This window comes from Sus scrofa, chromosome 10, assembly GCF_054392235.1.
Source record: "Sus scrofa isolate SSC_HxYL_T2T_F1_AM1 chromosome 10, Sscrofa_HxYL_maternal_Yorkshire_Landrace_v2.0, whole genome shotgun sequence".
Lineage (NCBI taxonomy): Eukaryota > Metazoa > Chordata > Mammalia > Artiodactyla > Suidae > Sus > Sus scrofa.
Window position 1 is genome coordinate 77473953 of NC_139392.1, and position 12639 is coordinate 77486591.

Genomic DNA, 12639 nt, shown 5'->3' on the forward strand with positions numbered 1-12639 from the left:
AAAGCAGGGAGGTGCTGGAGATGGAGAAAGAGCTGGTCTGAGGGACTGGAGGCTTGGGCTCCAGCCTTGTTTTTGTCATTTCCTTATTTTGTTATCTTGAGCAAGTCACTCCATCCACGCTAGGCTTCCCGAGTCTCAATTGACAGGTGAATGGGTTATAAAAGAAGACGTGTGAGACTTTCTTTCCACCTCTGAAACCCCAGGATTCCAAGTCAGCCAGGTCTGTTTCTTGAAGTAACATCAGTGACACAAGTCTGGTGTACTTCCTGGACTACAAATCCGCAGGAGCAGGACAAGTGTCTCAGGAGCCAAGGCATCACTCCTGCAAATTACATGTTGACCCCATGGGAAAAAAAGCAGCACAGAGAGGAACTGGCTTAGCACTAGGTGATACATAGCTTTTTTTTCTCTTTAAAAAAATTAACATGTGCTTTCCCCCATACACACATATGTGGATATATATATATAAAGCATATATGTATATATACTTTTTAATATATATAAAAGTATATATATGTACATATATACTCATATATGTAACACAATTTACATAAAAGCATTTATATAAAATGCTGAGAAACTTTAGAAAAATTGTAAAGAATAGTCCCCACATACATTCTACTACACTGTAACAGATAAACAACAAGGATTCACTGTAGAGCACAGGGAACTATATTCCGTATCCTGTGATAATGGAAAAGAATATGGAAAAATATATTTCTCTATATAATTGAATCACTTGGCTGTACACCTGAAACTACCACAATATTGTAAATTGACTATACTTTAATTTTAAAAAAAGAAAGAAAAACAGGCTGGTCCCCTGGAAGCCATCTACAAAGGAGGATCTTGGGCCCAGGGAGCCCGTGCTGAGTGGCACGATATAGTCTGGGCTACCCGACGGGGACCCGCAGAGAGACAGAAAAGCTAAACCCTAGGTAAAGGCAACACACAAGTGCAAAGGGTACAACCTGAAAATACCAGGACTTAAGCTCCCCATCAGAGGCAATTTCCGCTAACATCTATATTCACAAGAGCCAAGCCTGGAGATGCGGTTTGGATCTCAAAGGGCAGAGGGTGTGGTGTAAACCTCTGCTGGGCTCCCTGGCAATGCTTAACAACCCCAGCACCTGCCGACAGGAAGAGGAAAGTCCTGTTCAGATAGACTTTCCAATGGGTTGGTGGTTAGCCAGCCCTGGATTTTACGCAGCCATGGAGTTGGAAGCAAGTTGCCTTGATCCTGCCCCACAAGTTCAGGGCTGTGATAAGCAGCTGCATCTCTGCTGATGGTATTGGCAGTAATTACTTCGCATCGCAAATCACCAGGATACTTTTGCAGCCAAGCGGAGGTCTCAATCTTTGGGCGGGGGATTGGGGGTGGGGGTCGTTGAGGAGGGCACGTCTCTCTCTGCTTCTGGGGTGGCTCCGCGAGCAGCCCTGCCTCCAGAACCCTCCGCCTTCCATGTACACATTCTTCCTGTCCCTCTAACAGCTCTGCCAGAAGGGCAGCAGGCAGGCACATGTAGGCAGTCTCCATTCAAAGACACTTTCTCACTTCCAAATCAGGCTTGTGAATCAGCTCCCTGCCCCGTAAAAACGGTTTTTCTGAGTGACACAGCACATGAAGCAAAGAAGGCGGCAGGAAGGAGGACACGGTAGTTCCTCCGCAGTGCTTCTGGCGACCTGCTCGCTCTCTGACATTGACTGTGTGCTTTTCACGCTGAGTTAAGTTGCAACCAGGTCCCTGGATTAAACTACCGATCTGATACTAGGCTCTGGATGCTACAGATCAAACAATAACATTTCCAACATTGTACAAAATAATCTCTCTTGAAGCTAAATAAGCACTGCTTCTTTATATTATTATTTTCAAGCTAAGTTATCTGTATCTATATACTCTGGACTTGCGGCTTTTAGCTACTGGTCAGGAAGGGTACCCAGTGTGGGGTTCAAACACAAGAACTACAGAGAAGGTCAGCCTTGGGCTCAGTCCCAGCTTTGTTCCTTAATAGGGTGTGGTGTATCACTTAATTGTTCTCAGCCTCAGTTTACCAACCTTACAATGGGTATGAGAGCACCTATGCCCTAGGGTTATAATGATGACTACATGAACTAATATATATTATTTAGACCACACTGGTGAACAACTTCTCATCCATATTAGCTCCTCTATAAAATGAGATAAAGATAAGCAGATCCATGCACCCATGTACTTTTAAAGGGCAACAGACTGATTTAAAAGGACATTGCTCTTATTAAATTTCTTTAAAAGAAATAAATGCACATATGATGACTGAACTACTGTAAGAGTAAGACAGAAGCATTATCTCAAGTAAAAATAATTTCTGCCAAAGATTTTTTTTCCCCAGGCAATCATTAAACCCGATATCACAGGCTTATGTCTATTATATAAAACTTGTAGATGTTTTTAAGGTTCTACATAAAGCTTAAATTGATCCTTCTTAAATAATTTTTTTAAAAACCATGATAAAAGAGCATATTATATTTAAAATATATATTTTATTATATTTAAAAATTTCTTCCACAAGGGAGAAAACACCACCTAATTTTTCCCTTGAATGTTAAAGGACAAACACTAACTCCCACTCCCCCCCTCCCCAGTTTGTACCACGCCTTCAAATTTTCATTTGTCTCAGAAACCGAAGGCAAGTCATCTTCTTCGTGAAAACACCGAAAATTGTCACAAAACCCATAAATCAACGAGATCTGTCCTAGCAAACAATGTTGACACTTGAAGTCCTTTTCTAAATTATAAGGTTAAACAGAAACTAGATCACAAGATTTACAGACTGGAGACTGCCCAACGTAACTTAAGTGGATTTTAAAAAACAGACTAACCCCAATAACAAAGAAGCTTCCTTCCGAGCAGTGTGTAAGACGTTAAAGTCAAAACCGAGAATTTCAATTCCACACTGCACCGAAACGTTGACTGCCCTGGATGTCAAAGTGTGATTGCAGGACCAAGAAGATTCTGAAAATCACATTTTGTTAGAAAGACACAGTTCTTACCTTACATCTTCCACGGATCGTTTTCCTCTAGAAGAAACTTTCTAGACTCGCAGAGACCTTGAAACCACCCATCTCTCAAATGCTTCCAGTTCTGCCTGTCTTGATGGTAACTAAATGCAAGGCTTGGGTTTTTTTTTTTTTTTTTTTACAGAAGGAAGCTTTTAGTCAAAATATGTGGTTTAAAGGAGCAGTATCCACCCTTGTTAAAACTATTTCACGGACATTCAGAGGTTTTGTTTCTACTCTATGAAAGTTAAATCTGAGTAGGAAGGCATTTTCCCTGTCCCGGAAATCAGCATAACTAAAAACCAATGCTGAGTTAACGAGAAATGTTTCTTCCATGTGTTCCGTCTGGCAGAAACTGCAAGCCATATCAAGGGAACACGTGATGTTTATAAATACAATATGGCTCATGTTGTCATAACCTCTCAATGACAAAAAGGAAAAAAAGCGCGAGGAAAAGCAAGCAGCTACACAGTAGGGAAGATGAGATCTGTATCACCAGGAGGCTGCCTATCAGATATGCATATATTACTCTTTCTTGCGTCTTAAAAATAAAATAGAGCTGGAAGCAGCAAGGAAGGAAGAAAATATCTCCCTTGTTCTGGATAGCCACTGTAATAAAACTGGTTTGGCAAGCTAACCATTTCAATAAGAGTCATTCCTTACAAACTGCAACAGAACCGTCGTTTCATCCTAAAAGGGGCATAATTAGGCACCTCCCTCATACTCCAGTTCCACAGCGTTAACTCAGGCAAATAACAGCAAGGAGGCAAGATGTCACAAAGCCTGCAACTGCTGTAAAAATTACAAATATCATTATCGCTTACTGACTCTACTAGACTGCATGGTCTGCGAGGGTAGTTATGGCTGTAGCGATCACGTATGATAATTACCCTTCGGAATCTTGTACAAGAGCCTGAACCACAGCAGGGACTCAATGCCTGATGATTGGGTGAGTGAATTAGTGAAACTTCACAATCCCTGAGGCAGGTTAACTGTTCCAAAACCATCACTCCGTTTTTATAAGTTTGGACGTGTTTGAAACACTGGCTACCAATTCAATTGAAAGGCTAGACGTGTCCTGCTGAGTGATAACTACTGTACACAAAGATTTGTCTTATTTAATTTGTCCTCCAGAGATCTTCTTGCTTCCCCCCCACCCCCGGGTTCATTTAACTCTTGAAAACAAAATGCAGAAATGTGTGCATCTCCCACAGTCACTTAGTTTAATCTGACAAATCTGTTATTCTCGTCTTAAATTATAGGGTAATTAACTGTGATAAAATTATATTTATAGGATGGGTAATTTGGTTAGAATAGACATTCTTATTTCTCATTTTGGTCAGGAATTACTCCTGGGATAAACAAGGGAATGCGCTGGAAACCTCAAAACGTTTACATGTGCAAATCACCGTCGTGGTCTTAGCAGAGAAGGCATTCACTCTAAGTTTGTGACAGAAAAAGTGCTGACGTGAGCCCCTTTCCATCCAAGACATTTAAAGAGAATTTCCTCAAAGCAGGACAGTGTCCCAGGGAAATATGGAATAGGCCTGGGCTTTAGAAAAAAACTCAGGAGATGAATACCAGTCACTACAGTGCAGACAGGAGAAGGTGAGTGTGCTAAGAGGAGGGGGGCAGGTGAGGGGTCCTTGGAATCAGAGGAGGGACAGTGGTGAGAGGGGCTGGGACAAGAGGGGGGAGGGGCAGGCCTGATGAAGATGGTGGCTTTTGAGTTAGGTCTTCAGAAATGGGCAGCACACTGCTGGCCGGATTGTAAACTGGTGCAGCCACTATGGAAAACAGTGTGGAGAGTCCTCAAAAAAAAAAAAAAAAAAAAAAAAAAAGAAGAAGAAGAAGAAGAATAGAAATATCATTTGAGCCAGCTTTTCGACTTATGGGTATTTAATTTGAAAAGACAGCTGCACCCCCATGTTCACTGCAGCACTCTTTACAATAAATAGCCAGGAAATGGAAACAACCTAAGTGTCCCCCAGTGGATGAATGGATAAAGATGGGAAATATACACATGCATATACATACACACACACATACACACAGAATGGAGTACTACTCAGCCATAAAAAAGAATGAAATCCTGCCATTTGCAACAACATGGATGGACCTGGAGAGTATTATGCTAAGTGAAATGTCAGACAGAGAAAGATGAATACCAAATGATTTCACTCATAGGTGGAATCTAAACAAATAAAAACACAAGAATCAATGAACAGGCCAAATGAAACAAAAAAAAACAGACTCACAGATAAAGAGAATAGATTGGTGGTAATTAGAGAGAAGCAGGGGTTGGAGGGAGGGTGAAATGGGTGAAGAGGGTCGACTGCATGATAACAGATGGAAACCAGATGTGTGGTGGTGATCACTCTGCAATGTATACAGATGCTGTAAGCCTGAAACAAATAACAAAAACAGGTGGTACATGGACACTGATCATGAAGACAGGTGTGTGGGGAAGGACAGAAGTGACCACTGGAGTGAGGAGAAGGCCAGTTCTGGAGGAGGCCTGTCTGGCTTGGAATTGAGCTCCTCCACCTCTGATGAGCTGTGTGGCTTTGAGCATGTTCCCTAACTTCTCTGATCCTCAGCTTCCACATCTGAAACAGGGAGCATTAGCGCTCCTCTCCCACCAAAGCTATTTTGAACCAAATGAGAGTGATAACAAGCACAGTGCTTGGCACGGTACCCGGCACAAGGTAGGCATATCACGAATGTTAGTTATGAACACTTCTGTCACCGTCGTGAATGAAGGGGACACCGGGGTGGGTGGCTCAAAGAAGAGCTTGAGTGAATGGAAGAAAATTAGCCAGGAGTGTTTTCTGACATTTCTCTTTTTAAAGGATTCTCTTGTCTTCCATTTCTATAAGACCATTTCATCCTTCCCCCAATCCCCAACCCCTCTGCTCAACCGGAGCACCGCCCTGTAGAAAAGGGGGCTCTGAGTCCAACGGCTTGGCCACTCCAGCCACACGTACTAAATGGCATGATCTTCTTTGGCTTTCTTCTATTTTTTTTTTTTTTGTTGTTGTTGTTGGGGGGGAGCGGGGGGGGGGGTGTTTTCTTGGCCCAGTCAGAAAAGAACAGAATGGAGCATGTTAAATATAAAAAGATGCCAGGAAACAAGATGTATGATAGAAGCAAGAAGTGAAACATTTCAAAAAGGATATTTTATAAGCTCTAAAATCTTAAGAGCATCTTTTTTTTTTTTTTTTTTTTTTTTTTTTAACTTGCAAAACCTGAATGGAAATGTCAAGGAAGGGAGGCTGCGGGCTGAGTACAAAGAATCAGAAAGAACTGAGTTCAAATCTGATGTCTGACATTTTGTAGCTGTTCGGTCCTGGGAAAGATGTCATTGGCCTCAATTTTATCATCTGTGAAAACTGAGTCAGTTTTCCTACTAAATTCAATAACATGTAAAGCATTTAACATGCAGCCTTCTACGTGGACACACAAAAAGTCTATTATCTTATATCCAGAAACACAAGGGTAGAGAATGAATACTGCTTATAAACTGACTGAGTCCACAAAGGAATCAACAGAGTTCACACGAATTATTACAGTTGTGCCCCCCATCCCCCCAAGTCAAAGGGGAACGTCTAACAGAAAGAAGATGGAAGTAGGAAAATTGAAAAGAGAGAGCCAGGCATGAAGCCAGCACACAACCAACACACATGCTGTAAATGCTGTACGCTGGCTGTGGGTGGGCCACAAATTTAATTCTAAGCTTTAGAGTAGCAACACAAAGGGGGAAAATGATCACTTACAAGATTCAAAGTGCCCCTGTGATAAAAATAAACCAGGAGAAGCACCACTATTTTTGGTGATGAGAACAGAGAGATATTTTTACAGTGGGTTCTCATTAATGACAGAAAATGAATAATACACCATTTGTAGCACAATCTTTATAGTACTGGATACATGGGCTTAACAAGTGTTTACCCTCGTCATGGGTGAGACGAAATGACAGGCTTTCTGAGGGAGAAAAGACAAACATGAGCTGGCGTGTGCTTTTCTTTTTTTTTTTTTTTTTTTTTGTCTTTTTGCCATTTCTTGGGCTGCTCCCGCAGCATATGGAGTTTCCCAGGCTAGGGGTTGAACCAGAGCTGCAGCCACCGACCTACACCAGAGCCACAGCAACTCGGGATCCGAGCCGCGTCTGCGGCCTATACCATAGCTCACGGCAACGCCAGATCCTTAACCCACTGAGTAAGGCCAGGGATTGAACCCGCAACCAGTTCCCAGTCGGTTCCCAGTCGGATTCGTTAACCACTGCGCCACGACGGGAACTCCGCGTGTGCTTTTCGAGAACTTTCGATCTTGTGGGATGAGAGAAGCATGTATCAAAATGATTAAAACACCAGAAGGTACAAACTGCCCACCCCCCACCCCCCACTGGAAAGGAAAGAGGAAATCTGACAGGAAATTTTGAAAGCTTCATGGAGTAGGCAGTAATTTATTCGGCCTCTAAAAGCAAGTTTTTATTGTACTTATTTATGTTTTTGGCTGTACCCACGGCGTGCGCAAGTTCCCAGGCCAGGGATTGAACCCATACTGCAGCAGTACAATGCCAGACCCTTCACCCCCGCACCACCAGGGAACTCAGCAAGTTTTTATTTTTTAACATTTTATTTATGGATCTTTTCACCATACAAAATAAGTAGAGAAAGTAATGTAATGAACTCCCGTCATCCAGCTTTGACATTTTTCAACATTTTAGCAATTTTGTCTCATCTATTTCTACTTTGGGGGTTTGTTTTACTGGAGCATTTTAAGCAACCCCCCTCTGTCATGCTATCTTAGCGTCTAAATACTTTAGTGTCTCATTTTTTAAAACATTACCACCAAACCATCATTTTACCCAACAGAATTATTAGTTATCCCTTGATATCATCTGATTCCTAACATATGTTTGAATTTCCCAAGAAGTTTCAAAGATGTCTTTTACAGTTGGTTTGTTCCAATCAGGATCCAAACATGGTGCACATATGGCCTTTGCATGGAAGAGACCTGAGAAATGCAAGCGGAGCTTGTTGATGGAATTGAGCAATTGTCTTGCATATGTTCGATGGGTGGAATTTTGACGGGCATATATGTGGGGAGGGAAGGTGCATTTTAGAGGCTGGAGTTAAGAAGTATGAGGTGTTGGGTGTTGGGATGGAGATGATACTGATCATTGGCCTGTGCTAGTCTTTGCACAGTGGAGAGTTGAGCTTAGGGAGATGTCTAGGCAAATAGTTGATAGACTGCAGTAAGAAGAGTTAGGGAGGAGTTCCCATCGTGGCCCAGTGGTAAACGAACCCGACTAGCATCCATGAGGATGCAGGCTTGATCCCTGGCCTTGCTCAGCAGGTTAAGGATCTGGCATTGCTGTGAGCTGTGGTGTAGGTTATAGATGTGGCTCGGATCCTGCATTGCTGTGGCTGAGGCGTAGGTTGGTGGCTACAGCTCCAATTCGACTCCTAGCTGGGAACCTCCATATGCCATGGGTCCCGCCTTACAAAAGACACACACACACACACACACACACACACACACACACACACACACACACACAAAAAGAAGAAGTAGAAGAAGAAGAGTTAGGGAGACTGGTAAGAGGCTGTTGCCTAACTGACTGATGATAGAAACTAAAGGATGCTGTAACTACAGCATCAGAGCAGCGCTGCTAAAAACCTGGGATCTGCAGCCACGCTGCCTGGATTCAGATCTCAGCTCTGGGGAGTTCCCACTGTGGCTCATCATGTTAGGAACCCAACACAGTTGTCTGCGAGGATGTGGGTTTGATCCCTGGCCTTACTCAGCAGGTTAAGATCTGGTGTTGCTGCAAGCTGAGGCGTAGGTTGCAGATACAGCTCAGCTCCAGCGTTGCTGTGGCTGTGGTGTAGGCTGGCAGCTGCAGCTCCAATTTGACCCCTAGCCTGGGAACCTCCATATGCCGTGGGAGAAGCCCTCAACAAGGCAAAAAGACAAAAAAAAAAAAAAAAAAAAAAAAAGATAAACAACAACAACAACAACAACAAAGGGCAGATTTCAGCTTTGCCTTCTTCTAGCTGTGGGGCCTTGGGCTGATTTCTTCAAGAAATGTGAGTGTCTGTTTTCTAAGCTATACATACAAGGGCTTATATCAATACCTGCCTCAAAATGGCATCTTGAGGATTTAAATAAAATTATCCATGAATGTGCTTAGTCCACGTACAAAAAAGTTGGTGATTGTAACGGTGCAGACAAGGGCAGCATGGTCTGGTTTAAGAGGCCCTGAGGAGTGAGGTGGATGGGCTCTGGGGACTGGAGGAGGGCATGTTGAGAAACAGGAGGCAGACAATTAAAAAATCACTGATAACTCAATTTTCCAAATCTCTTCTCTCCCACCTGTCAAAACCCATGCACGTGCACTCCTAGACCCACCATCATGGCCATACAATCATTCACAAAAAGAAAAACAAGGAGGAACAGGCTTGGGGGAGACAAAGGTTAGGTTTTTTTTTCTGTAGCAGGATACACTGAAATCACTGGAAGAGGGCATCCACGTGGAGCCGACCACTTGGAAGCTGAATGTTGGTCCTGAACTCTAGAGTGAAATGGCAGAGTCAGGGGTGGCGTTTCAAGGGTCATCCACGTTGACATAGTAGTTCAATCAGTAGTAAGCCAAACATGACAAGTGAAAAGGCACAGAGGAAAGAAAGTGAAAGAGCAAACACACACACACACACACACACACACACATACAGAGGTGAAGGCATTAGAGACCCTTTAAAGGGCAAGAGGAAGAAGAAAGGCTAGGGGCATGGGGGTGTGTCTGCGTGTAGACAGGGATTTAGAAATGGTGTGTGATGGGAACCAAGGTTTCTAAGGAGACCGCCCATCATTGTCAAGTGCACGGCTCAGGCAGAAGAGGTGGGGGCGGGGCAGGGGGGGGTGCAGTGACTGATTGGGGCATTAGGAAGTAACTTAAGATGCAGGGCCAGTTCTGAGGACTGCATTCTCAGTGCAAATCTGGAAGCTGTCTTACATGCAAATAAAAATTAAAAACGGAGTTCCCTAGTGGCTTAGTGGTTAAGGATTTGGCATTGTCACTGCTGCGGCTCAGGTTACTGCTGTGGCACGGGTTTGATCCCTGGCCCAGGAACTTCTGCATGTCGTGGGTGTGTCCTCTCTTCAGCCCCCCAAAAATTAAAGACACGAAGGACGGAGCGAATTGAATGACTGGAGCAAAGAATCTCAGGAAGTAATCTAAAAGCACGCAAGAAAGTGGAAATGCCTGGAAACGGTGACAAAGCCCCTAAGGCTGGCGACAGCAACCCTTTCCCTGGTGCCCTTGAGAGCCATGGAATAGAATGGCGCATGGTCCGCGCTCTACATGTGTGAATTACAAAGCCTTGAATACATCCGTAATGTTGGCAAAAGGGCCCATTTCATGCCGTGAACTCAGCCCCTTGGGAATGAATCATCAAAGCTACTATCTAAGGCAGTGAAACAAAAGCCAGGTGATTCATTTAGATCAGGGTAATTTGCACTCACATGTAAAGAATCAAGAAATGCCCAGTTTCACAGAGAACCACAAGTTTCAGTGGATAGACTGGCCTCAAAAATACTCAGCTCTGGGAGAAACGAAAACTCTGCATTGAAAAGATATGTGCACCCCAATGTTCACAGCAGCACAATGTACAACATCCAAGACACGGAAACAATCAAGTGCCATTAACAGGTAGCTGGCTTAAGAGGATGTGGTACCTATACACAGTGGAATATTACTCAGCCAGGAAGAGAATGAAATAATGCCATTTGCAGCCACATGAACGGACCTAGAGAATAATTAAAGCAAAGTCAAAGACAAATACTATATGGTATCATTTCTATGTGGGATCTAAAATAATGCAAATAAATCTGCATACAAAAGAGAAATAGCCTTGCAGACATGGAAAACAAACTTAGGGTTACCAAAGGAGAGAGGGAGTGAAAGAGGGACAAATTGGGAGTCTGGGATTAATCAATATCAGTCACTAGACAAAAAAATAGATAAGCAACAAGGATTTACTAGATAACACAAAGAATTACATTCAATAACTTATAATAACCTACAGTGGAGCATAACCTGAAAAAAAATAACTGAATCACTTTGCTGTACACTTGAAACTGGCGTAATACTGTATATCAACTATACATCAATAAAAAGTAAATAAATTTAAAAACTGCTCACCTAGATGCGAGGTGAAAAACTGGGCCCATGTTTTCCCCACCCAGCATCTATGCCGCACACGCCGTGAGGCCCACAACCTCAGTGTTAATACTTGAGTCTCTCAGGTTCACGACCAACACCACCAGCATCACAGAACTTAGATTCAGAGCCTCACATTTTCTCTTCTCTCCCTGGCAAGATATTGAACTCATTGTGATAGGAAAGTCCCCAAGGCCACTGTCAAGTTCTGCGGTTGCTGATGTCATCCCTCTGCTGGGTTCCACCTGTTTCCCAGGATGTGGGAATGAGTGGGCAGTTGGGGTCTGTCCCAGGCTGCTCTGGAGGCGGGGAGCTGAGAATGAAAGATGTCAGGTGCAGGGCTGCGTAACTGACTCAACTGAGCTGTAATCCTCAAATCGTCCCAGCTCCTTGCACGCTGCAAACCTACAGGAGGACAGAGCCCCTCAACCCACCGTGCAGCCCAGTTTAGTCAACAGCAGCTAAGCCCGGTCCTGTTCCTACTTCTGGTTATTTTATTTTATTATTATTACTATTTTTTAGGGCCACACCTGAAGCATAAGGAAGTTCCTGGGCTAGGGGTTGATTCAGAGCTGCAGCTGCCGGCCACAGCCATAGCCACAGCAAGGCCTGATCTGAACCACGTCTAGGACCCACACTGCAATGCATGGCAACACCAGATCCTTAAGCCACTGAGCGAGGCCAGGGATCAAACCCATATCCTCATGGATATTAGTTGGGTTCTTAACCCACTAAGCCCCAACGGGAGCTCCTACTTCTGGTCTTTAATCATGAGCAATGGGCTTATGCAGCTGTGTTCCTGGCAGAGCTCAACAAGGTTTCATTTCCTTTAAGGGCAAAGCAAGCCACCTTCTCCAAGGAGGAGAGAGAATTCCAACCCTCAGAGTCAAAAGGTGAGGCTGGAGGAATTCCTTGTTCACCTTCCAGAGCCCGTGAATAGAGGCCAAGTGGCAAACTGCAGGCATGCTCGCCCTGAGTTGTTTTGAAAACTGTGTGTGGTTTTGTTTTGTTTTTTTTTTTGGTCTTTTTGCCTTTTCTAGGGCCTCTCCTGTGGCATATGGAGGTTTCAAGGGTAGGGGTCTAATTGGAGCTGTAGCCTCCGGCCTACGCCAGAGCCACAGCAACGCCAGATCTGAGCCTCGTCTTCGACCTACACCACAGCTCACAGCAACGCCGGATCCTTAACCCACTGAGCAAGGCCAGGGATCAAACCCGCAACCTCATGGTTCCTAGTCGGATTCGTTAACCACTGAGCCACGATGGGAACTCCTGAAAACTGTGTTCTATTTCTCATTTCTAAGTTGTCGACACTGAATCAGAAAAGTATGTCTGTGGGTTGGATGGTGAACATTTGTCTCTCCTCACTGGGGGATAAC

At 43.8% G+C, this 12639-nt stretch overlaps 1 protein-coding gene across 36 annotated transcripts in view; it reads right to left on the bottom strand.

Annotated features, from left to right (window-relative positions):
* KIAA1217 overlaps window positions 1-12639 on the bottom strand; it is a 325382-nt gene that overhangs the window by 93432 nt on the left and 219311 nt on the right. For 9 of the 36 annotated variants that reach the window (XM_084980279.1, XM_084980273.1, XM_084980278.1 and 6 more), the window contains exon 1: window positions 3031-3402. The exons of the other annotated variants lie outside the window; for them this stretch is intronic. The gene's annotated coding sequence lies outside the window, so the exon portion shown is untranslated. Of the gene's footprint in view, window positions 1-3030; window positions 3403-12639 lie in introns of those variants that run through there. 36 annotated transcript variants of the gene reach the window in all.